The sequence below is a fragment of the Chroicocephalus ridibundus genome, chromosome 3 (genome assembly GCF_963924245.1).
Source record: "Chroicocephalus ridibundus chromosome 3, bChrRid1.1, whole genome shotgun sequence".
Classification (NCBI taxonomy): Eukaryota; Metazoa; Chordata; class Aves; order Charadriiformes; family Laridae; genus Chroicocephalus; species Chroicocephalus ridibundus.
The window spans coordinates 59,725,408-59,752,991 of record NC_086286.1 but is presented as its reverse complement, the minus strand read 5'-3'; the positions used below and the strand labels follow the sequence as shown (position 1 = coordinate 59,752,991).

Sequence of the window (27,584 nt, the reverse complement as noted above, 5' to 3'; positions counted from 1 at the left end):
ACATGAGTCTGGATGCTAGTTAAGTGAAGAAAAAAGGAAATTAGTGAAGAAAAGGTGAATGAAATGGCTACAGTGATGCAATCTTGGAAGTACGGAATAGCACAGTAGGATGCTGTAAAGTAAAGGTCAGGGGCAGAAGGATGCTTTTTGCTATGGAAATGGGAAGGAGAGGGATTTTAGAGCTTGGAAAAATGAACAACCGTATTCTGCAACAGATGAGATGACAAATGGAGAGAGGAGTCAATGGTGACTGAAGTTTAAAAGGTTCGAAAGAAAGTGATTTGAAAGTTTATGGTACATAACAGATAGGAAAATTTGGAGAGGAGATAAAAACATTTTCTCTATTCAATGAATTGTGATAGAGAATGGAAGAAATTTATTATAGTCACTTTTTAAAATAAAAGCTGATTTCTAATAGCTTTTGATTATTAGAAGATGTTTGTAGCATCTGAGGAATTCAGTCTTTATAAGGAGATGTTTGTTCAGCCTGAATATTAAGAAAGATATTACTTGTGTCCTGCTTTAAAAAAAATATTAAAAATTGAAATAATTCTTTTATGTGCAATAAATAATGGCACACTGACAACACCAGAACAACAAAAAAACTAGACAAAAAACAGGTTCAGTTTTCCTTTGCTATCTGCAACTAGAATTTACTCCTGTGGCACTCGAAACTATGTGCGATTTGAGCAAATTTGTTTGATCTGGAGATAACAGGAGATCAGAACTAACAATTAGATAACACCTCTGTTCCCTCTTCCTTCCTGATCCTACCTCACACTCAAAATAAGTAAAACACCTCTGACTAAGTACAAACAGACAACCTTCTTGAATAGAAAGGAGATCAACTTTTCCAAAGCTGTAGTTTCTTTGGATCAGGAGATCTGCACATGAAGCGAAAGAAGGCAGACAACTTTTCATAGCATTAAAATCTCATGGAATCATAGAATCGTAGAGTAGTTTGGGTTCAAAGGGACCTTTAAAGGTCATCTAGTCCAAGCTCCCTGCAACGAGCAGGGACATCTTCAACTAGATCAGGTTGCTCAGAGCCCCGTCCAACCTCACCTTGAATGTCTCCAGGGATGGGGCATCTACCACCTCTCTGCGCAACCTGTGCCAGTGCGTCACCACCCTCATTGTAAAAAATTTGTTCCTTAAATCTAGTCTAAATCTACCCTCTTTCAGTTAAAAACCATTACCCCTTGTCCTGTTGCAAGATGCCCCGCTTAAAGTAAAATACTCATGCCATTCCTAGATTTGCTTTACATGGCAAATCTACCAGAGGCCTTTCTTATCCACAGCATGCTTTCTATTACAGGACTAAGGTACTAAGGAAAAAGGTACTGTTGAGCCAACTGCAAGTCTCCCAAATATTTTATTGCTGTTAGAGATAATTCAAAATTTCATTGTATCCTGATGAATACCTTTAACATTTAAAAACTGCTTTTGTTCATTGTTTTTTAAAAAAGCCATTTTCCACCATCCAAAATTTACCTAATATTATTTTTCGTCAATTCTGTTTATGGAAGATGCATAAATATCACAGTAGCATAGTTACTGGCAACACTGGTGTCCTGATTACCAACTGCCTGGTAAACAGAAAGGGCCATTTCAATAATGCCTGAATATGCATTCTGGGATCATATCTAAGATCTCCATATTTTTAGGGATAGAGGCATTGCTAATTGCCATTATTTTTGAGAAAAAAATAGTTTTCAGATGGAAGAGAAAAAAAAATGTAATTAGAATATTTAACTTAATTTCCTACAGCTCCATTTTACGTGCAGCTTTCCAGAATAAGGTATTTGTGCATAGGTTGAATTGGCATAGCATAGAGACAGGCAAGGAAGAGTTTATCTTCTTTACTCAAGCTGGGATGACAATAGCTGCTGTATGCACCTTGGCACCAATCTGCTGCAGAGATTAGGCATCCAAACTAGGACTTATTTGGCTTCCAGTCCTCTGTATCTAAGAACCCACAATATCCCATTCCCCTCACACCCTTAGGTAACCAAATTTCCCCAGTCAAGTGCCTTGAGTGCCTATTACTCATGCTTGGAACTGCTTCCAGCTAAGTCACAACCAGCTCTCATCAGGACATGTTTTCTGCCTGAGATCCCAGAGGAGCTCGGTCCAGGAGACATGCTGAGAGCGTGCTTCTCATTTCCTACAAGAGCTGAACTCATCACAAAACACAAGACACAAACGAACTATTATTCCAAAACACAGCCAGAGATGGAGGCTGGTCAGGAGTAAGTTTTGTGATTGTTTCATCCCTCCTGCCCTCACCAAAACTGTTGCCATTTCCTCCATTTTTCTTTCATAAAATAAAGTAGGAGGGATAGCTCTGGCCAAGATGTGAGTGAGACACATGGATTCACCCCATGTGAATCTGAGGGAGTTCAGACCTTCCCTTCCCCATCACAAGAAGCCTGCCCTAATCACCAGTTTTGTGTCCTGAAGATACTCAAAGTGAGAAACAATCTCCACTATTCCCGTTGACAGTATGCCGCTTTGCAGAAAAACCCACCCCAAACCCCATCAAACAATTAAAGAGTAATTAGCCAGAGAGGCAGCAAAGTGCCCACCATTACAATGTCCACCTGGGAGCAGGAACACCTTGATTTCTGCCCTGTTCTAAGCACTAAAGAGTGTGGGAGCCACATTATTTAATCTTTGCAATATTGAATAAAAGCAAGAAAGCACATCCACTATCTCCCTTTTCAAAGCATATCCTTGTCCTTAATGTGTTTTTAAAAGGGATGACTCAGAATCCTAAATCTCGGAGAGGGCCATGGCTGCAAATCTCAGTCAGTCTGCAGTTCAGATTGGGTTTCTCAGTCCTGGGAAGGGACAGGGTAAAGCACTCTCTTGGTCACCAGTCCTCCACTCGTGGTTGTGCAGCAGCTTAAGCCAGTCTAAGCCAGAACTGCCGCTCCTCTCTCCCTGCCAGCTGTGAGTGACCACAGTGAATCAGTTCAGAGAGTTAATCCATGTGACAACTAATCATTTGTTTCTAGAGAGTTAGTTTTCTGCCACAATAGCTACTTGATTTGGGTTACCACACGGTAGAAACACATCGCTAGAAAGCAGGAGTCAAAGGACCGATGGCTTGGACTTAAGTTGACCAAAACTGCCAAGAAGCCTCATCCCTGAGGTGCTGCCTTTGGGAATTCATTCTGAGGTGTCTCATCCTGTACAGGTATTACAGATGCCCAGGTACACAAGAATGTTCCTACGGGGCAAAAAAAAAAAACCTGAACATAAACCCTCTAAAAGGCTCATTGCCTCTTTGCATCCAGAGTTGTCTGGTCTGGTACCCGGAAGCCAGTTGAGCGGGGCCAGCTCTGGGGAACCCAGAGCTCCCCACAATTCACTAGAAGCAGAAGAGCATCAGGCTGGCTTTCTCATTTCCTCATCTTGGTAATAGTGCCCATATGAACTGTGCGATTTTTTCTTTTGGTATTATATTTGTATTGGGGTCTAGTTTTAACTTGAGGTTAGGCTTTTTTGTTATCTTACAAAAATATGAACCTATGCAATAGGACTAACATGTAACAAAAACTGAATCAAAGGCAAAAAAAGGTGGTTCAACTTGTGAACTCTTGTTCTAACAAATGGAAAAATGTAATAAGGGAGCACATTAAAACCAACAAAGTCTGGGTGCCTGCCTGCGACAAAGACTGAACCTACAGTAAATGTTACATGCAACAAATAGCCCAACAAGTTCTCTTCAAAGATCTGCAATTATTATTAAGTGGATGTTCAACCTGACCGGACATCCTAAAAGGTATTTATCCTTGCATAGAAGTTCTGCAGCTATGTGGTTATCCTAACCCCATTTCTCCTCTACCCCACAGTTTCTCCCTCTCCTCTTTTATTCTATTTATACTGTAATCAAGTCTCCTGAAACTTCGTCTGGGTGGAGAGTGCACTGAAGGCAGACCATTTCTAAGCATTTCTTCTGATACAGCATTTGGTCTGGGCACAGATGAGCTCTTCTGGGAGCTGTATCAGACAACCTTGAAATTGCTGCTTTCTGAAAAGAAACCATTTGTTTTTAGTCTTTCATATGCCATGAAGACATCAAACAAGACTGTATGGAAATTACTTCCTGGGGTCAGGACCCATGCTGATGGATGCAAAATGTAGATGGATTTAGGAAACCCCACGTAACATTTGTGAATTATCTGTCGGTCCCTGCTCCAGAGACCTGCGGAAGTGACAAGAGGCTGTCTGTTCCCCTAGTCTGTGAAATTATTAGTATGACAGGAGTCATACATAGGAGATAAAAGTTGTTGCTTTAAAGTGATCGTAGGACTGAAACAAATAATGTACAACACCTTTGGTAATCCCAGACAGGGCTCCCTTAACGCAGGCAGGTCCACTATTGTGGCCCCACACAGTAGCTTAGAGAAATGCAAATAGAAAATTTTTACAAGTTAGTTTTTCTCTGATTATCTAAATGTCCTAGGTATCTCTCATTATCATCTTGTCCAAATGCGTCAGAATCTTAAAAATCCAAGCTCGACTTTTTGACTATCTAGTCAAAAAGCAAAGACTCCTTGCTGCTTATCCAATAGCTAATCACTTGTTCTTCCACCTGGACTTAGAAAGCAAGGTTTAAGTTCACGATGAGCAGAAAAGGGACTTACATCAGCCTCTCTTGCATCCCCTACCTTTGTATCTGATAACAGTTACATCTGCTTTGATGCGACCTGTGCACACGGGAGAAGTCTGAAGTCACTCGATGCAAAACTGGAAAGATTTTTAAATCATAGATATCTTTCATGAAATGGAAAAATTATTTTGTACATGAAAAACTGAAATGCATCACTTCGCAACCTGTAGTCTCCAGCTCCTAATGAAAGAAGTAACTGACTAAAAGACAATAAGCAACAATTTAGTCAGGCTTCTTAAATTTTAGGATAGCCCTCAGCTACTGGATCATCTTTCCTCTCCAGTTTGTTGACTACCTCTGATCAATTGGGTACGGGGCCTGTCTTGGGCACAAGTAGAATTTCCTTTATTAACTATATTTTAAAGTTGTGGTGAACGGCTGTTGCAGAAAGTTTAAAGCTTACGTTCTTTAGTGGAATCTGAGCACTTACTCTTAAAATGCCTCTGCCTCATCCACTGACACTCTGCCAGATGTGAATCATAGCAGAATCGCCTGCTGCCTTCATGTGGAACTGGACACACTTGAGAAAGCGTCCTCATCTCCATCACCAGATTTTCTAATTAGTTAATGTAAACATTACCTCTGCGCTGCTGTTTTTTTCCTGAAAGGAATGTCTTGCTTATACACTGTCAAATTTTAGGATAAGAGAGAGCAGTAAAGATGAACACTGAAAGAGAAATCATATAAAGAATCAATGTGGTCTGTTAGGGGAATACAATGACTTACTGTAAGGGAACACTGTTAAAACCAAAGTGCAGTAAGAGAGAGGTTTTTATGCAAAATTAAACTTTAATTATCAGGATTGCACATGGAGCATGGAACTCATTTCTTCAGTTAAAAAACATGCAAGTATCTTTCGGTGAGACTAACGGACTGACCAACTTTTTTAAGCCTCCCATGAAAGTGACACAAATGCACAGTAACAGGAATAAATGAATAAATGGGGAAGCAACATTTCTATCCATTGCTGCACTAACTTAGATGGAAGAGGCCACACCATTAAAAGAGAAAGGGTGATAAAAGCATAACACTAGACGGCTAAGTTTGCCTTGTACTTTGGCATAAAAGCTCGGGATCATCAGGCTGAGTGTTCTGAAAGCTTCTCCATTCAGCAGGACTGAAAAAAACAATTCCTACACTTTGTTATGAGTCAAGCCAGCAAGATGTTTTTAATGGGCTTTCAGGCTTGATTTTGGAAATATCATAGTGTCACTTATGGTAAAACTAGAACAAATAATAGCATCTGTCTTGAATATAGCCATCTCAGCCCCATTACACCATAGCAATGCCATTAGAAGCAAACCAGTTTTCCTGTCCTGTGTGTCTATTAAGTTATCTTCCAAAGTGATAGCATTCTTACCAGAAAAATTTGCCAGGCATGTCTAAAGACTGATTAACTGTTTATATATTACTTCCATTTCTCCTTCTATTGCAGTTTCTGATTTCCTTTGGTTGATGTCTTGAGTATCACGTCAAAAAAGTAATTTATTGCCCCCAGTTGATAAAAATAGCCTCTGTATCTGAAGGAGGCTCACGTTTAGTTTGCATCTCTATAGATAGATAGATAGATAGATAGATAGATAGATAGATAGATAGATAGATAGATAGATTTAGTATAACGGTAGGTGTGAGCTTATGGATTAGTTACTCCAGATTTAGAGAAACTCAGCTTTTCAACTATGGTATGTGGATTTGGGGTTTGGGTTTTGGTGTTGTTTTTTTTTTTAAAACATTGTCCTGCTACCTTTCCCAAAGCAAGCATACCAAATTAACCCATGTAAACTGCAAGGGTGCTCACAGGGTGATTAATTTCAGCTGTCACTGAAGAAAATGTTTGAACAAGCAATGGTGAACACAATTTAGCATGGGATGGAAAGCTTTGAATCTCTTTCATTTAATTTTGGTGACAGAATCTGACTTGGTGCTGAAGACGAAAGTATTGTTCTCTTGCCTGCAGCTTAGCCTCCATAAACTCACTTGAGCTAATGGACTTTCAGAGCTAAGCTACTAGCAAGGCATCGCTACAGCAGGAAACCAGACTGAGATTATTCCTGAAATCTGAGGTCAGTCTGTTAAAACTACATGGCTTCTGAACCTCACTGCCTCAAATCGCACTTTCCTGACATGATGATAGAGCATAAACCATCCTTCTTTTTGCCAAGCGTCTACGAACAGCCACTAGAGCCCTACAGTAGATATCTCTGCGGCTGAAGCGTAAGCACTCACTGAATAACAATGAAGCAGTGTAAGGGAGGGTGGAGCACAGAGAAAGGGAACAGAAAAAGCTGAGACAGCTGACAGAACTGCTTTTGTAAAGGAAACCAAGGTGAGCACCTGCAAACTCCTATATTATAGAACATGTTCTGTATCATCGGATATGTCCTGTATCATGGCATATGTCATTCTCTTGAGCAAGGAGTGGAGAGTAAACCATCCTCTACATTTGCCCAGGACTAATCCTGACTCATTTAGGAAACACAGTGTATCCAAGCTATTGTTTGGCTTTTGATAAAAATAGTTTGCTTCTTTTTCACTTTGCTTTTGCTTGTTCTATAGCAACTTGACATCTCAGTTCTCAGTATCAAGCTTCTTGACTATCAAGCAAACGAGGCAAAAATCTGAGTCCTATACCATTCCCTCATTCTTCATAGGAGTAAAAAATGCAAGGGCTATCCATTCTGTGTTAAGAACTTTTTTCCCCCCGTTTCTCCCATCATAAAAGAAAAGAGGAAAAAAAAACCCAAAGAAAAAAACCCTGGCCCTTTATCTGTATCTAATATGAAGTGTATGCAATTCTAACTGGGGACATCTGGGGGATTCAGGAAGACTTTGTGCTCTAAATCCTCTCTTGGTGGTTTCCTGTGTAATTCGGCAAAAAAACCCACCAAACCCTTATGCACTTGATTTTATGTTGATATGACCAGTTATAGGAAACCAAAATTCATCTTCCTTTCAAGGTTGTTTGGGAACCTGATTCGTATCTCAGGCGCTGGGAAGGTGATGGAAATTCTATGCAAGTGCATAAAGCTGCTTTCTTACCAAACAAACTGTTCCTTTACAATAGCTAAGATGGAGTTAAACCAGAAATACACCTAGGCAGCTTTATTGGGTCACTGGTTAAAATGATTACTCTTTGATGTGCACTACAGCTTCTCTTTAAATTACCCCTCTTCTCCATCAGCTCATGTAAAGCTCACTGCTCACTATTCACCTTCTCATTTTAAAATACAAGTTTATATAGCTTTTCCAGTATAAGAGTAAAGGCATGGTAAATGGTGACTAATAATTCCTAGATGTATTTATGATTCAACACCCCTAGAAAGCAGCTATGCAAATGATAGATACCTGTCTTGTGAAAGACATCTTTGAAGCAGAACTTTTCAGGCAGCAGTCACTGTGTACCACTCAGTTTTGCATCCGTGCTCCATGTGGTTGTCCAGACAGGAAACCTTCCAGACAGTTCGTGTGCTGAGGTACAATCAGGAGTAAATGCCTTATTATAATATTCAGTAAATTTGATTGTGGTCACTCAATCTGTGTAGGCATGGGCAGAAGTAATTATGTGACAACTTACTGTTCTCATGTATAAGATTTCTTTTTGCACAGGTTTACCTTAAGCCTCAAATATTATAATTATTATAATATCAGATATTATAATATTATAATTCTCTGCGTACTCTTTGACTATTTGACACTACTTGACTGAACAAATCTCTAGCTTTTCTTTCCCATTATCCCCAGAGGATCCCATACCTTCAGTCAATCATCTGCTTGTCTACTGATGTACTCAAAAGGGGATGAGCTAATTAGGAGAGGTAGCCTAGATGGTTGCAACAGAAGAGATTAAATTGTCAAAATTGCTAAATATTCTTTTTTTCTTCTCGTTGTCAGTTACTTAGAATAACCAAGTTGCTTCTAGCTACTATGCATTTACTTTAGAGAAAAGAGCACAACCCAGTGCCTTTGTGTGTACCCTTTGCCATTCAAGTATAATTGCTTTATTAAGTGGAAAAGCTTTGGTAACCTAAAAAGCTTTTGTTAGTATTTACTTTAAGATAAATACATAACTTGCTATGAGGGAAAAATAACCAGGTGTACCCTACTGAATCAGTAGCAATCAGTTAATTAGAGCAAAATTTAAGGTATTTGTTCACATCATAAAAAGCAATACAAACATGATTTGGGTGCAAGAAGAACTCTCAATGTATTCTCTAAATATTGGTTTGGTTTTTTCCCAACCAACTATTTACAAATTCTATAACTTGAGCTCTCATTTCTCCTCTGAATTGTTTTCCCATTTTTAGTCATACCACAGCAGTTTTCCCTATTCATGTGGAAGCACTCAGGGTTTTTTCAGCACAACTGCTTGAAAACAAGATAAATTGGATTCCAAAGGAGAATACAACTTTTAAATCTAGAAAATTAGTGGTTTATAGGCAAGCAGAAATTGATATTATCACAAAAGGATTGTATTCTACTTCCAACTTGCTGGGGTCTCTAGGAATGAGTTGACACAGAATCCTGAACAGTTCCAGTCTGGAGGCAGAAAGAGAAAGATTTGTCCTGTCCCATGAGCATCCTTTGAATTTTCAAAAATGTTTCTGCCCTGAATAGTGAAAAAAAAATAATAACCCTTCCTCAATAGAAAATGTGGAAATTTGGTTGGATTCATTAAAACATTGGGGTTTTGGAATTCCTTTATTTCAGTTGCCAATATAAATCGATTCATTTCAAACCAAAGGTTTCTTTAAATGAAAAACTGGCCTCCATTAATACAAAGCAAAACAAAACAAAGCAAAGCAAAACAAAGCAAAACAAAACAAAACAAAACAAAACCACTTCAGTGAGATACTTTGACAACTTCCAAACTTTCTTTAAAAGATTTTTTTTTTTTTTTAAGAGGACATCTGTCAAAAACAATTGCTTCAGCAGTCAGTTTTGGGTTTGACCAACATAGACTTTTCTAATTAATGTTTAATTGAAAAATTCCTGACCGGGCCTGTTCTAGACTGACATGGGAATTGGCTAGCAGTTGGACACTGTGCAAAAGAAATATGATATTTGCACAGCCCAAGGAAGAAAGGCAAGCTGCGGAGTGAGGGCATAAAATTAAGGTGATGTTATATAAGGCACTTTCTTTCCCAGAAAAATCTCATAGTGAGCAGAAAGCGTTACTGATTTTGTTTGCTGTGACAGCAAGGGGAACTAGCGTGGCCAAACGGGGATTGCTTTATGCCCTGGCTGTGGAAAGCATCTGCACTTACTAATATGTCCTCTGCAGGACATAGCAGTAGTGTATCAACATGCACAGTGCCAGTGGTTAAAAAGTTGACATTTCCCAGGAAATGGGAGTCATCATTATCTCATTTTGATTAAAATCTAGATTTCCCTTTACTCTGTGGAATAGTTTTTGTGACGGTGGTGCCCACTAAACAGCTTATGTTCTGCTAATTGCAGGGCTACAGAAAACTACGTACATGCACACATGCGGAGCTTCATGTTCCTGTCGAAATACCTTAACAGAATAATTACTTTGCCAATTACAAATTAGCCCTGCTTATAAAGCATCTCCACATTTTTAGGCCAAATTTTCAAGAGGGAAAAAAAAAAAAAGGAGTGTTGTTTGCTGCTGCTGCACCTCCCACCACTGTTGTTACTGCTGCTACTGCCACAACTGCCTCGCTAGCAGAGGAGGGGGTAAGGTGCACTGAGACAGCAGTGGTACTTGCAGTGCTCATGGAGGTGGAAAATGTGCAACGATAAGAGCAGTATCAAAAGTGTCGGGTACACGTAGGATGAGTGGGAATTTCTGCACCCCTAGGGAGAGGAAATGAGACGCTGGAGAGATTTCAAAACCTTTTTATTCCTCCAAATCAAGTCTTCTTCTTTTTTTTGTTTTTTTTTGTTTTGTTTTGTTTTGTTTTCTGCTAGAGCGCAACAGGACAATAGTGATTACAGTCTCCCTGTGCAATTCCAGCTTTCTAGCCACAGCCGTTTTGGGGGCAGATATAATTAATCTTTTCCTCGTGTGCTTGAGAATGCTTTGGGATACTCTCCAAGTCTCATCTTCAGCAGACACCTTTGTTCCCCAGGGCGGATTTATTCACTGATACAAATCACTCACTTTGAACATCCTAATCGATACGTTTCAAGAGAGTTTGAATAAATGATGTTTGGAAGCTGTGGTGAATAATTCTTCATTTAGAAGAAAACAAACTCTCCTTGAGAGGGAATGTGCTATGTGTAATTCTGGAGAAGAACTGAGAAAATGGACAGAGACCCCCTAGATACCCAATTCAGCGAAGCAGCCAGTCTTCAGTGGGAATCTTAGGGAACAATAAAAGAAAAAGATAGAAGATACCAAGATATTCTTTCAACCGTAACAATAAAAATAGTCTCCTTTGCATATGCCTCACTGACATTAAAGCCCTGGATGTACCAAGAGGACGACAGGTCACTGTCTTAACCTCAACAGGCTGGGTGTTACTACCCTCCTTTCCTGAGGACTTGAGGACAGAAAGAATGAATGCCACTGTTACAGGAATCCCTTGTAATGCCCATACATTGATTAAAATTCTTCTTTACTTCATCTTGTGTGTACGGGTGCCAGTAGGAATGGGGAGGGGAAGGAAGAAAACTGGGAGCGTAGTGGCTATAAATTACTTGACCCAGATCCAGCTCCAGCTTGATTTACTTCGGCCTACCAAAAGGCCGACTGAAAGGGAGTCTTGAACTGCTGAATGAGAAGTGGGCAGGCACAGAGATGGAGTTTTTAGAAGTGCCAGAGTGGCTGGCATTTCTGATTTGTGCAAGAAAACCCAGGCTCACCGACATCTCTGCAAAGGAAGAACACCTGCAATAGAGTCAACAGAGTAGTATCATTTACCACTAAAGAGGGAGATCAGAATTTGGCCCTTTGTCACCAAAGTGGCAAAATTCACGAATCCTAAAATAAAGTTTCAATATAGGCAATTAAAATAATAAGTGAGTAGGAAAGGACACACTCCAGCAAAATTGTTCTTCTGGATTAATTTGAATTTGAAAAGACCACAAAGCTGATAGAAGTGCCAATGGAATTTTTCAGCCCCTCTTATGGCTCTAAAACAGAAATTAACTCGGGCAAAAAAGAGAATACCAATTCAATGGAACTCTGTCTTACTTAAATATTTGTGTTCATTTCAAATGATTGAAATAACTCTGCAAAACTTCTGAACTTTGATTTAGAAATACGAAATTGTCATTTGAACAACTCCCATCAAAATATTTGAGGCATTAATTGCAGAATAGAATTGTGTCAAGATCTTCTCTACCCACCGTTTCCCATAATGCACATCCAGTAACGGGACTTCAGTGACACATTATGGGATTTAGGCAGCAAGGGGAAAACAGTGCACCATAGGAGAGACATCTAGCAAATGCTCCCAGCATTTGGGAAATTAGTGAATCATGGCATCAGTAGCAGAAACAACCCAATGTTGAACAGAACAAATCTGAAATGGGGAGGGGGGGGATTCCCCCAACCAGAAACTTAGAACATAACCAGCAAAGTCTTTCCACCACTACCACACCCCTGGAAACCTGCAATGTTGCAAAAATGCTGTTTTCCAGCAATCATGGAGAAACTGTGATTAGACCTTGGCAGAACCAGATTGTTGTTCAGTAATTTGCAGGAAGACACAACTGTTTGTTTCTGCAGAATCTTTTGCATTTTTTAAACTATATAACTTGAAAATATCTCTGGAAAGTTTTTTCTGATATCTGCTCTCATCAGCAGCATTTAATTTGAGTCTTTTTCTCTGAAAAAAAAGTGCAATCATAGTTGTGAATATTATTGAGTAATTGACAAGTGTTTTAGGATAGAGATTTGGAAGTTTTGTTTATGGATAAATAAATCACAAGTAGGATACCTGGCGACTTCACAAGAACAAGAGTGGCCAGGTACATCACCTGCATAATTTTTCTTAAGCCATTTTTTGCTTCAGCTGAATTAGCTTTCGTGTCAGAGCACATGCAACTTCTGGGTTCTCATCACTTTCATTAACTACATTCAGATTATCTGTAATGATTAATCAACTTGAAAAAAATTGCCTGGCAACACGCCTTTAACCACTTCCTGCTTCTGTGCCATTAAAAGCACTGCCTTTACATGGGAGGGAAGGGTGGCAGATGTATTTACATACAAATAGAAAAACCAAATCTCCCTCACGTTGCCATGTTCCTCTTGCAGTAAGCATTGGTTATAGAGATACCTCAGCACATACTGGGGGACCTTGATGCGGTCCCCTCTGCAGAACGGCTTCCTTAGGAGGGCTGAGGCCAGGGATGGACGTTCGGCCTGGGGGAGGGAGGTCACACAACGGCCTTGCAAGGGACGCTGACCGCAGCCAGGCACCAGTTCAGAGCAGACAAAGTAGGAATGGAAACTGTTACCCCTGCTGTAAGGGAAAAAAGGAGTAGATCATCCTCCACTGAGAGCTGAAATTCTGGAAACGGAGAAGGCTAATGGAGAAGCTTCAGACATTCCTTCATTTTGACAGGAGTCAGTGCTATCCGGAAAAGAAGACGGGCAGAAGCATTCATGTTTCTGAAAAGTAGATGGTACGGAAGAATCTGTTGTTTTTCATTATTTTTGCTAAGTCAAGTAGAGGTGGTTAACCACCAGGCTATGTTCAAAATATGAGCAATGCACAAAAATGAGCCCCAAAAACAACGTGGTATTTAACAAGATATTACACACAAGTAAAAATGGAGTTAATGACTGGTCTAGCTTTCAAAGATAATTTTGGGAAGGTGTGTTCAGATACAAAATGAGACTCGAGCTGCAGTTTGAGACAAAGCCCTCAGCCTACAGAAAGATTCAGAATTAACTCTTAGCAATGTGCTTATTGCTGGGCAAAGGAAGTGCCCCTGCCTGAAGTTTTGAATAGTAAACAGAACTTCGATACTGTGGAAAATGAGGACTAACATAAAATGCATTTAAAATTAGCCCTGAGGTAGAACGGCATTCAGAACTCACGGTCCACCATAGGCAGCACCCTGCAAACAACACAAGTATGGCTGCCCAGCGTGGAAAAAATGAAGGAACTGTGTTGGAATATGCCCTTAAGAAGACTGCAAACTTCAGGAAAGTCGCTGAACAGAAGAATGCTTCCTAACAGTCCGAGACAGCCCTGAAATAAAAGATGACCGGATTATTAACAGCAAATATATGGAATGCTCAGTTATACAATGTTGAATGCTGATGCACAAGTTAGTATAGTGCTGGAAGTGCTGACAGTATCGCAGCAAGAAAAGCAACAGATAGTAACAGGTAACCAGGAATAGGGTTTTCAAGGTGACGCTTCACCCACGAGAGAACAGATAAATAACAAATGGAAAAGATAACGCCTGCAGTGCTGCCAGAGAAAAGTATTTCTGTTAGGGCTAATATCTGTTCTATGTTTTCTTCTTCTCTGTAAGCTGTCTTCCCTTCAGACAGAGACTTCAGGTTGTCTCCAGTGGAATGGTAATCCAGAGACCTCTGCCCCGACGTGCTCTGCAGGTGCCACAGGGGCCTGCCACATCAGCCTCATTTGTTCCACATCTGTGAGCTCCTTTGTGCAGCACAGGGCAATTCTTCTCCATCAGTTGTCGCCAAGCATAACTGAGTAACTCTACTGGGATTTTTTTATTCTTCTTGTCTATAGTATGGAATGAAGCCCCTTGAAGAGATGTTTATTGGAACTAGCAAGGACTGACAGACTGGCATTAGCCATGCTGACTTGTGTCAAGTGTGCTGAGGAGAAATGCTGAGTTTTGCATTTTCAGTTGTGCGTTCCCTGAATGTGCCAGAACTTTGCAAGAGACAGCGTCAAATATAAAACTTAACATGAAAACAGCATTTAGTTTGAGAGGTCTTGAAACAAAGCAGTGGTCTCTCTTATTGAGAAATATTGTGTCTAATGTCCCTCTGTGAAGCCTCTGTTCTTATTTATCATTGCACTTAGTTGCACACCATACAGGTATCAACAAGGAAACACATATAGTAGATCTCTGAGGCTGCACAGTTGTGTTAAATATTCATCTTTTGTCTCAAAGGATAAGGATTTATTTATCTGTAGCAAGTGTAATGTTTTTTGCTTCGTGAAAGAGATAAAAAGTCAGAGGAATCTCTGATCCATATTGTGCAACCTTAGAAACCACACATATGAAGCAACCTTATGTCTAATACTTAAAACACAGATAGGTTTGCAGTAAATAAAATTAATTCCATGCAGTTTTCTGTGATTTATGCATATTTTTAAAGAGTCTGTCCCCAAAGTCTTTTCTACCGAAGAAGGTTTTAAGAGTAAAAATATTTCAGAGATGTTCACCTTCTTCAGGGTGAGAGCTGCATCTTCACTTTGCTTCAAACTAGAGAAGTTTTTAAGAGTTGGTTCAGTGGACGAAGCATATTACAACCACCAGATGTTTTTGAAAGTCCTATCATACAGAACATGTTGTGTTTTTCAGAAGAGGAAAGATATATCTTGGTCCATAACAAGCTCTGCTTGCTACTAGCATTATCCCCTAATTTCCAGTTTACTCACTCAAAAAGACTTCATCATTCTTTTATTGTAAAGGGTTTTGGAAGAAAAGATACTCTAAATAACTAGTGTAGAGATTTTAAAGCAACTTATTCAATATTTATTTCTTATAACGTGTATATATTATAGGATGAGATACACTATCCTCTCCCTCAGTAGAACCAACTGAGGCAAATAAAAACAGGACATAAAAATTTTGACCTGAAATGGGAGCTAGATAAGGCCCCTCAGCTGGAATATTTTTAATTTTTATGTCTTATGGGACTAAAAGAAAAAAGTCTAAAGAAACCTTCTTTTTAATTGTTGCCTTTTTAAGAAAAAGAGACTGAAGTAGTTTCTGGTATTAAACCTCCTCCTTAGCCTGCTGCAAAGCTTGGTAGCTTCAGTCATATTTTCTAGTTTTATTGCATAACTTTTTTCTCCTCCCCAAAGCATGTGATGAAGCTGCACAATTGGTGGGACTGGATCTACCCTAAATACTCCCGATCGATAGAATAAAACCACGGTGGGGTCTGGCTCTGCTTTACTCAATATACCTGGGCTAGACAGTGAGCACTGTTCTTCTCCTTCCACACCATTCCCCAACAACACCCTTTACCCTTTGCCTCTTATCATTGAAGGTAGCCCCTGGATCACAGCTGTGGATGGATGAATGGGAAGTTATTACACACTGGTGGGCTATTCCAGGTCATACTGCTCAACGCTCTTCACACTCATTTGATTTCTGACTTTTTGTTTTGGTTTCCTAAGCTGATGATGCTTGTAAGACCTTGCTGCCTCTGCCTGTCTGTCCCTCTCCGCTAACTTCGTGTATGTCATCCAGTTTCAACCAAATGACAGATCGAACTTTCAAAGACAATCTCAAAGACAGAAAATTAACCCAAATGCATGAAAAAAAACCCCAGCAGCCAAGTGAAGGAGAGAGGTCCTACTAAAGCTCTCGTGGAGAGAAGATTTCGTCTCCAAGCTTAACCTTCACTGGCCAACACAGACTTTGTATAAACCCCTGCTGCTGGAAGAGTTGCTGTGACAGCTCACTGAGGTCCTCAGAGACAATCAGTGTGTGAGGTCTCAGTACAATTTGGCCTTGTACCCAAGCTTGTTCTGAAGCTTCCCTCGTTCCCCATCCTCTTACAAGTCTCACAGCAAGGTCCCGCTTTCAAAGAGAATTTGGGACAGAAGTCAATGCCCAAGTCACAATACAGTTGAATGGCTGGGAGAGGGCAAATTGTGGGGAAGATGGAGCTGTGGGTAGCTGGCTGGGACAGATGTGCCATACCCATAATTCTTTTCAATCCACCTAATGCTGTCCTTCGACATACAGTCAACAGGGTGCCCAGAGCTCTTGTACAGTTCTTTTAAATTAAAACATAACCTTGTCCTCTTATCATTGTAGACATAATTTTTCTAAAATTCAGGAAGAAAACTACCTGAGTATATTTCACTGGCTGGAGGAAATACAGCTTTTTATGCAAAGTGCTCTAATTTTTTTTAACATGAAATACTGGATAAAAGGATGCTGAGGGATTTCCCTCATGGACCCTATAGTCTCTGTGGCAGTAAACAAGGACATCAGACAGGTCGCACTGCCAGTGAGGAGAGCTTTTATAGGAAGAAGAATGATAGACCAGACATTCACATCAAGCTTCACTCAGTAATCTGGGAAGACAGTGTTCCAAGAGGTCTCGTCTGCTGATCTTCAGGGATCTATTATCTAAATTAAATTGGTTCACTCCATCCCATTGCATCCTCAAGTGGAAGAGCTACTTTAATGCCTTGCTATACAGTAACATAGCTGGTGATTGTAAATCTGTGCTAATGCTCAGCATAACAGTAGAGAGCTTGTAAATGTACAGATCTGACTAGACACGACACTTGCCATCGGGAAATTTATACTATGGGAGAGCAGTTCCATCCTTTAAACTTTATAAAAAAGGTCTTCAAAATAGAACTTTTATGTTAAGACTTTTTTTCTGTGCAGATTTGTATTTAGCATTTGTAGAAATGTTAAAAGAGTTAACTCACATGCTTGATAGGGTTTAAAAGAAAAAAAAAGGAAGAAAATCTTCTGTATTGTTTTTTAATATGTAAATTTTCCATAATGCCATAGCTGTCGGATTCTGCAGGAAGACATAATTTATTCTTTTCTGTTGCTGAATATGAAAGAATACATGCACAGCTTGCTATAAAAATTCGTTTACTGTGATGGTTGGAAATCTGTATTTTTAAAACTGACACATTAAAAAATGACCACAGGAGGAGAAAGGAGAGGAGAAGGAATCATAATTCGTTTTGTTTTCTTTCTCTGAACCTCCATACATTCCTTCCAACACACAATATGCTAACTAGCTTTTGGGACTCCTCACGCTAGTTTCAAAACATCTGAAGCCCTCTGCCTCAGTGTGGTATTTTGACAATCTCTATGAACTTAAGAGATACCAATTTGACTGTTAGGCGTTTTCTGTATAATTTAGACACTTATGGCTTTCTTTTGCTGCACACCTGCATCATACCTCTATGTTTTGGGGAGAGAAACTGTGCTACAAGTGTCTACTACCTGGTGTTATAAAGTACCAACAGCCACATAAATTTGTGGTTGACAGAAAGTGACCTGTGGGTAGGTCTGGAGAAACCTGTTCTTCCAGGCAAGCTAACAAACAAGATGCTACTGAAGATTCCGGCAGCCGAGGTAGATACTCAAGTGATGAGGTACACAAAGGAGGCTGCAGCATTCTACATGGGAATCCTTCCAGCAGTGGAAGAGATAAAACAAGGACAAGGGAAAGGAAAGAAAACCTGCTTTCTCTCACTGAACAGTAAGTTCTAGAAAGCTCTTGTAATGGCAAGGGGATTTAACCTGGAAGTCTGATTTTTCTTTTTCTCCACAAATCTCTCTTTATTTCCTGTGCTGCCTAGTGCCTTTGACAGAGGAGTCACGGCGAGGCTTGCTGCAGCAGCATTAGACACATATCTGCCTGCCGTATTGCTCTGCAGGCTATTGGTTTCGCAGCTGAGCTGACAGACATCTCGGCCAGGAAACGCCAGTGACCTCGGGAGTGGGAAGGAAAAGAGACCATGGAAAGGGAGATGAGCTAAGACGCTGGTGCAAATTAGGAGGAGGCAGACAGTCCTATGAAAGTCTGTCACTCTGCTGTCAGCTGAGTGAATCCTCTACCACTGTACCGGGTTGTTGCAGGTGAATGCAAATCAAAGCTTGAAGAGCACAGTGTCATCATTTTTAAAAACTCTGTGACGCTTTTTTCTGCTGTCAGGGATCTTAGAAGAAAACAGCTTCAGGGTCTAGACTGATGGCTTCCACGGCCCAGAGATGTGTTAGTCATGGGGCGTGCCTCAACTTTTCCATGAGATCTAGGTAGAATTTTTATATTTTTGACCAAAATGAATGTTGTTGTTGAACTGTTTACTTTGTTAACATATATATGTATATATTTCAAGGCACCCAGAAATTGAAAGCTGAGTGTCTATTCCTCTATATCTCAAAGAAGCCTCCCACTAAAATTTTGAAGCTTTTCAAGCCACATAGCTTGTCACGTCTCTGACACCCACTCTGATTTCTTGCTCCAAAATGGTTCTAACCCAAGATTTAGTCAGGTAAACCATGTCTTCTGTCTTTCATATTTGTTTGTTGTCTTCCCATTTTCCCACTGTTGTCAGCTGCCCTTTTAATTTCATGCCTGTTTTTCCTGGTAACATGCTGAATAGCAGAAAGGGATAGTTCCTCTCAATGACTGTCCTGTGCTTGTGGCTGTGATCGGTGGCTCCCACCTCCCTCCACACTGGTAAAGCCCCAGCCAGCTCTCAAAACCAGCAGCGAGGGACACGGAGCCTAGGGAGGGAAGGGCAGCAATTACAGGGATGTGACGAAGCCTTGAGGAAGCATGTGGCCACAGTGCTCACTACAGCACCTCCATAAACCATTCTGCTACTAAAGAAAAGGGCCATGTTCATTTTATAAGTGGTGAACCCTCTCATGTGACACAGCGTGAAGGACTTGAAGCTTGGTAGCAGCCAAGGGAAAAGTGAGAGTTGCTGCAGGGGATGTATGACTAACAGGTAGACAAAGTAGCATCCAACAGTAGCAGGTTTCGTCCTAAAGCTACAGTCTAAAATGTTCGTGGCAGCAGAACCACCCAGGGAATAATTACTATATCTGCCTAAAGTGAAAACTGATGATCTGTATAGCCCTGATAAAAACATAGCAATTAAATAGAAAGACATACTAAGGAAATTGTAGACAAACCTGGAAGAAGTCAAGAACAAGCCTGTTTGCTTGAATGACTGTTAGATCACTTCCCAAAACTGAGTTGGCAACCTAGAAGACGCTTGGGCAAAACTATGATTACAAGTTTGTTCTCTTACCATGTGGAACAATATTAGAGCACCCATGGCATAGCACCAGTCCTGGTACCTGTGAGCGCATCTTTACCAATAGTCATGAAACAATGGAAAGATCTTGTAAAAGATCTGTAAAAGATTTCTGTAAAAGATTACAGAAACTGTAAAGATAACCAAGAAATTGACAGAGAATAAAGAAGGATGGAAAGGGATCCCTCCTATGTCGTGATGAATCATCCCTTGTACCTTAGCAGGTGCTAATTATAACCCTGCACAAACTGATAGGTAAAGATCTGCCTATTAGAATCAAACACATAGACAAATGCTTGACCTGACACAGACATCATTATAGGAATGCTAAGGAATAAAACCACCACAAATCTGCACTTGTTTTGCAGGTGAGCAGATGACCACCCACAGCATAGGCAAGAAACCAAAACCCCAAGCTGCCATGGACTCCAGGTCACTTAAAGCAGCTACAGACTTGGGGAGAGAGCAGAGGAGGGGGAACCAAAGCAACTGTGGAGCAGTAGTAGAAAGTGTCATACACTGACATACAAATCCTGGGGAAACTCTTGAAAACCCTCAGTTAACAGCTAAAGAAGAGCTCAGAAGTGATAAGACAAATGTGTTGTCTGGAGATAGCAGCAAGGTAAACAGTAGAGAAATAGCAAGGTGGAAGCAAGAACCTTGCCGACAGCACAGTGCACCAGAGAGTCAAGGCTTTTAACTAACTGCTGTTGATCCAAATGCCAGCGTGGTGAGAAAGAGCATGTCCTTTGCGTGGAGTAGACACTGGTCTCCTCTCCCTTCCTCTGATTAGGAGGCAAGCATTAGTGCTAACTAGAGGAGCAGAAATATCAGGAGCTTGCCTACGAGTTTAACAGAATTAGCGTAGCTTGTGGGAGGGAAGTGGAGATCCATTAACGATGAGTATGCACCCAGTCTGACCACTATCTGTCAAGGGTAAATATTCCTTTAGTTCTACGGTCATGAAGTTCATAGATACTGTAATTGGAGCAGAGCACGGTATACCTCAACAATCCCTCCCCCTGCTTTTTGGATTAACCTTCTCCCACTACTTCAAGCCATCCAGAAAGACCCTAAACCTGTTTCTACCTCATGCCACCTTCCACTCCTCTCCCTCGCGGTTTTACCATGTCAACCAAATACCTTCTCCCTGCCACACAAATCTCTTGACTTTGTTTATTATACTTTTTTTTTTTTTTTTTTAATCTTGAGGGTGGCTACTTCTGTCCAAATTTTTTACTTCTATTTGCAGAAGGAATTTGAAAAATAAAGTGCCTTGGAAGTAGAGGATACAAGTCTTCATTTTACAGTGAAAAATGTGGATTCTGTCACTTCAAAGACTAGAGCCACGTCCAAAGGGGTTTCCGAAAAACTGTTCTCACACTAAAAAATTTTCCTAATTCCTTCTTTTGTTCTTCAGCCTGTAGTAGCATGTGCACCATAAACAAAAGTCGTGTGCATTTATTTGATTAAATGCTGTCATTTCTGCAGGTGAAAATTTGCCAGACTGGTCTTATGTGCAGAAAAAAGCAGTTCACCAACATTAAAACTTGTTTGGTACTTGAATTGCACTTGCAAATCTTTTTACCTGGCGTTAGCTACAAATTCTTGTGCTGGCCCTGTGATTTTTTCTTGAATTTCTGCTGAAATTTGTACAGAATCTGTGCAGTACACATAACCCCCAAATGTCGTCTGCCTCTTTACATAGAGAAATGGCTTTAAGGACAGGAAAGTTTATTTAGAAATTACAATGCTAATGCATGCAGTAAAGCTCTCTGTGTTCTCCAGAGTCTTCTTAGTGTCCTCTTTATGGAGAATGTCATGGACTTTAACAAACACTTCTTTAATTTTCCAGCAATATGTCAAGATCTGTATTTCCCCCCTGTGAGGAAAGTGTCTTTTCAGCTTTCTAAAGTGTAGTGGCTTCATGTGTCTCAGTCAGCTGCAGCCATACTAGCCACAACAAACAGGTAGATAGGTGTAGTGTAAAATGGTATTCTCAGATGTTTCTCAAACACATACAAACAAAAACAATACGCTTAAAAAAGATAAAAGGTTTCCTGATGAGTTTTACATTTTGCTCTTTATAAAATGTTCCTGAAGACTGTAGAGTGCTCTTAATCATAATTTTAGTACAGCTCCTTAAAAACCACATGCAGGCATCTCAAACTTTTCAATAATGCATTACTGTCAGGCTTAATGTTTTGTTACCGAGCAGTAATGTCTGATTCAGAAGTACAAATGCATATCTACTTGATGATGCAGAGATTTAAGCAGGGCTTCCTCAGGATACTAAGTTCACCATAAAATAATAAAAAGAAATCTCAGACATCCTTTATGAGCACAGAAGCTGTCTGGCAAAGTCATAAAAAGAATATTACTGTACACAAGGCAAGGATTTTATAATGTTCAGCTGAATTGCATAGTTTCAATTGAAATGAATATTCACACAGCAGTGTTCTATCCTAATAAAATGTTTAATGTCTGAAAACTTTCTGCCAAGTGTCCACACAATTTCTTTTTCTTCCTATTCCATCAATGGACAGAATGTTCACTATATGACCCTCTCAGGGCTTGCTCTGATGATAGACTTTAGAAAGAGTCAAGTATCTCCAGAGCAGAAGACATGACAGGAGAAAGATGTCTGTATGGTAGAGTTGTACATGTCTTGAAACTCTTTGATGAATTGCAGTAACTAATAGAAGAGCAAGATGTTTTGCTGTAGGCACTCAAGTCCAATTCCCCAAAACAAAAATTCAGTAGGTGCAATAACCTGTTCTCTGAGCGAAAAAGCATTCAATACCTACAATTTCAAAAGTGTTTTACCAAAATGTGGTCTGCCACTTATAGAAGAAGAATGACAGAATGGAGGCCATGCGGTGTCTTGGGCACTTCAAGCTACTTCAGAGAAATAAATTCCCTCCGTGGTTCTGCCGCCTTGGTAATCAGTATGGGACTATCGAAGTTAAAAGCAATGGTTCATACAGCTTGATGCTGGCAGCCAAGCTTTTAAAATTAAAAGCTATAATGTATCCATGTCCTTTATTGGCTGAACTTAGCACGTAGAACCCAGAATCTGTGCGCTGGCCTGTATGGCATATCAACATGGGGTATGCATGCCATATGAAGGTCTAGTTACAAATACATGGGTCAAGTGCTGTTTTGACTCAGATCTTCTTACTCTTCACAAGTTTTTAGAACTTTGACATGGTGCAAAATATAGTTTTTGAAGAACACAGAAAAGCAAATCTGTTAAAATTTGGAGTTATAATTCAAATTCTGACATGAGTATTGTTAATCAGAATAGTTCTTAGAAATTGACTTTTGCATTGATCTTTCCTTCCAAAACACAAATTCTTTCAAATCCAAAAATTTCAAACTTTTCATATTGCTGCAATTAATTGAAATTTTCCATGTAGGCTATATTTAAATCAATTAAGGTGCAATTAAGGTTCCATTGTTGCCAATAACTTCTAATTGTTCTGTAATAGACCACAGATACATACATTGAAATAAGTAAATGGAGCCCAAGGTAATTCAGTTATACTTCTTCTTCTGGTAGACTTATTCTTCTCTGTTACTTTACATTAATTTATTTGTGAAATACTGAATGGCTTTCAGGACTCAGTGGCAAAAGAGAGAATGTACCGGCGTCAAGGTTTCTCTTGGGCAGAGTGACTAGTATGAATGCCATTGCTCTAGGAAGACTGTATAAGCAGCACTTAAAGGATGCTCATGGCTCTGCGGTCTTGATTTCACCTCTCATTTGACATTGCAAGGAGCGCATGGAAATCTTTATAGCTCACAGACATCTGATAAAATCCCTTGGTCTGTCTTCATTTAGCTCATGGTACCTGTAAGACAGTCCTCTAGATGAATGAAGACAGCACAAGTAAAAGAACAGTGTTGTGTTAGGGCTGGCTTTGTTTTGCAAGAACGGCACATGCATCTGTGAGATTATTTAACTGGCAGGTGCATCCAAGCGGTATTGCATTGTGCTGGTATGCTAGTAAGACTGTCCTTAAAAAAACTACTTGTTTTAAAACAGATAGCATACCACAGAACATTAGAAGTACCATATTACAGCATTCTCTGAGGGTTTTTGCTTAGTGCTTGGAGTTAAAAAGATGACTTATATATTACAAATTCAATAAGGCACCTAACTCCTCTGAAAAAAATAGAATTTCAGGGGTATATCTGTCACTTCTCCCACTGACTGTTTTAGGAAACTAAAAAACAAGCAGCCAGTCAAAATCCTATAAAGATCACTCTATCCCCAACCAACCAGTTAAAAAAATCAAAGAAGTGTTAATGTAACTCTATTCTAACAAATTTTGAGATTTTCCCAATATGTGTAAAATCTAAAATGATAGTTGGAAGCCTTGAATTCACAGTATACAAAACCTTCCTCAGTGCATGTTCATTTTTTACGATGAATCCTGAATGAGGTCTTAAATGGGCACTGTTTACCTTAATGCTTAGGGTTTGAAGGCTTTCAACATCCCTAAACTTAAAAAATTCTTGTTAGGAATCCATGTGCCAACTGAACACCAGTTAAGATAGTGAAAACATGATGTATGGTTAAAAGATCAATAGAGTCACATCGGGGGGCTGGTATAAACTGATATAAGGTCTGAATTCACGTAAGCTACGCAGTTGAGGTTTTGGTTCTTTATTGGTGAAGTTAAAGGAAGCAAAGCAATGCAGAAGAGCTGATGCGATAGATCACCCCTCCCCCAAAAAAACCAAAAAACCCAAACCCAAAACAGTATTTTAAGGGCTAAGTTTCTTGCCTGCAGAGTAAATCACCCTATATATCCTTAAGTCATTGACTGCACCTTTCTGATGCAAGGTGATCTTTCTTGCCTATTGCAGAAGTTTGAAAAAAGACAGATTGCTTTAGCTGATTCTGCTCCAATTCTGTCCTGAAAGCTAAGCCATTATGTGTCCTACCTGCAACAAAAGACATAATGCCACATGCCTGCCGTATAAAATGATGGTGTGTGTTTATCCGTACCCTTATATGATATCTCTCTTTCAAAACAGGCATTAGGGAATGGCTCCAGAAGATAAAAATTTCTCAATCCCTAATGGAGTTTCAGGATGTTTCTATGACTTCCTAGCGCATGAGCTTCTCCAGTGAATGCCCTCTCGATCCTGAGAGGGAAACAGAAATGGAGGGGGAACAGGAAGGTCATGTGCAGGGGGAAGCTCCAAAATGAGCAGAGGGGGTTGGATGGGAGAGTGCCAGAAGTTCAGATAATTTGCAGGGCAGTAATGACAGGCTTTTGAGGCCAGCAAAAAAATTAAGAAATTAAAAAACAAACAAACAAACAAACAAACAAAGGGTTGCTCTTGCTTCATCAGAGAATAGACATCAACAAAGCCACTGAAATAACTGAAATGATGCAGCCTGTGTTTTGTACCACGTCCAACACCTTGGGAATTTCTGGGGAAAACACTGTAAAAGCTTAGCATAAGTCCTGCAGGAGGTGGAGAGTCAGGGAAGTGCAACTGTTCAGAAATTACATTATTTTCACCTTCTAGAGGCACTCTGTGGAATTTGAAATGACTGTAGTCAGTATTCAATAGGGCTGCCCCAGTACAAATGTAATAAACCAAATGATTCTTCCATCAGTTATTCCTTTTTGAGCTCTCTTCCCGAGATACTGCTCTGTGCACAAGGGGATTTCTGTAATAATTACCCCTGAGTACCCAGTGGAATAAGTGGTAATTACACTGTCTAAACACAGAAATAGATCTTCGTGCCATCGGTTCCACAGCTGACAGGAAGTCTTACTCCAAATTTCTGAAGGTTTTTAAGTTTTTATATTCCTCTAGCACTGCAAGATCGAAGACACACAGAGGGTGGTACAGACTTTCTTGCTCTGCAGTTTATATGAACTACCTGTCTCATTACTTGTATAATAAACAGTTGCTGTACCCTTGAGTTCCTTTCCTCAGCTGCAGGGTAGGGACAGCAGATGTTCTGCAAAATGAAATCCTTCATGATTATGGGATTGCTCAGAGGGCCATAATACCTACCCACTCCCAAGAGAATGAGTCAGTCAAGCAAAATAGAATACTATTCCCATTTCCTATCAGCACAAATGGAAATTATAACACTGTTAGTAAACCATGCCACCAAATGGAGGCAAAGAACCAGATGCAAAACTGGTAGAAGCAGCTTATACCTGTGTTGCAACAGTCTGAGAGATCATATATAAAGTACCAAGGAGAAACGTTATTTCAATTGGACAAAGGCCCAGCTTCACCACCTGGTATTTTTGCCAAGCTAGAGGGTCTCAAGAGCAATGAAAATGTTGAAAAAGGCAAACTGAGATCTTGGAGACAGTATGTGCAATTCATACCACTATCCTAGGTCTGCTCAATATCAGTTCACAATATCACAATATTCTACTCCTTCACAGTTACGTACTAACTTTCACACTTAATTACAGAAAAATAATTTATCTCATCACACTGACTTGCTGAATTAAAGATTCTAAATTTCTTTTTCATGCCTTGGACCAAGGCACCAAATATAAACCCTCTGTCTACAGTCAGTCTCTAAATATAGCCAAAAATTAAGATATTCCTGCTTCTGCATCCTAAATAATCTAATGGAATCAATTATGGTTTTGCATAGATAACATCTGGTATTTGCAAATACAACATGAAACACAAAATCCAACCAAAATAAGCATGAAACTAAAGTTTCCACCCAGTTTACTCCATCCTTAGTAAACATGCTATTGTTTTGCATCACGGGATGGATATTTCATATTTCTTATCGACTTCAGCTTAGAAGCTCTCCAAGAGAATGCAACACTTGCAAAAGAAAAGGGCTGATAACTTTGACTTCAGCCAGTGGTCAAGCCGGATGAGTGAACATCGTTCATGTGTTCCCTGAGAACACTGTCTCATTGCTCGGATTTTCAGCCTTGCGCTTTTGTTGATCAGCATGCCAGTCACACCAAGCTAAGTAACAGCTTGCGTTGTCAGATACGGCAAGGCTCAAGGGGAACACCAACATCAGCTGTGGAAAGGGCAGAATCTGAAATGGATTAAATGCAACTCTGTCCCACTGTGCCAGTGAGATCTTTGCTCGTTGTAACTGGAAGCTAAGGATAGTCCCACTGCACGGTATCCATATTATCAACCCATTTCAAAATATAACCCCTTACAGCACTATCTTAGCATCATAATTAATGCCTTAGCCTCAAGTAACCAAATATATTGTATTAGGACCAGAATGCAAACTATCCCTGGATGTAAGTACACAGGGTTTTGGGGGTTGTTGGATTTTTGTGGTTATTTTTGTTGGGTTTTTTTTTCTTCTTTCAAATACAGCCTAAATAGATAAATGTAACTGTACCCGCAGTCAAGGACTGTCATCTTTCTCCTCCAAATACTGCATGGTCAGGAAAGGGATGGGTCCTGCCCTTCCCCGTGTTCCAGCGCAGAGTCAGAGTGTAGCAAAGCAAGCAGCCCCACTCTGAAGACTGGCTAGCCCGCGGGGTCTGAGCAGCCTTGGAGGAAACCCTGCCTCCTGAAATGCTCTGCAATGAAGACCCATGTTTCCTCACAACTCCTGCTGCTACCATGTACTGCCAGACGTGCAAACCTCCAAAACAGTTGGTCGTGGCAGTCCAAACTGAAAGGTGGAGAATTTTCCGTGGTAGAAGTCGCTGGGCAGGGCTGAGGGTGTGGACCATTCCTGTGAAACCGCACTTCTGACTCTGCCTCCTGGACATGCCGTGTGCAGTCTGTTGGGAATTCCAGTCGCAGATTTTACTTTTTTGCAGCTGAGCAGCTCCCATCCGTTTCACCACCAGCTCCTGCCAGCGCGAGCAGGGACTGAAGGAAGCGTCCCACTCTCCCCTCGCCTGCCTGATGTTCGTGCTACACTGCTCTGTTTCCTCCCTTGCCCTGGCCCAAGTGCTCCCACC

General features: G+C 40.2%; 1 protein-coding gene across 5 annotated transcripts in view; it reads left to right on the top strand.

Annotated features, from left to right (window-relative positions):
* RGS17 (regulator of G protein signaling 17) overlaps positions 1-27,584 on the top strand; it is a 76,193-nt gene that overhangs the window by 14,171 nt on the left and 34,438 nt on the right. The window contains exon 1 of one of the 5 annotated variants that reach the window (XM_063329343.1): positions 18,184-18,442. The exons of the other annotated variants lie outside the window; for them this stretch is intronic. The gene's annotated coding sequence lies outside the window, so the exon portion shown is untranslated. Of the gene's footprint in view, positions 1-18,183; positions 18,443-27,584 lie in introns of those variants that run through there. 5 annotated transcript variants of the gene reach the window in all.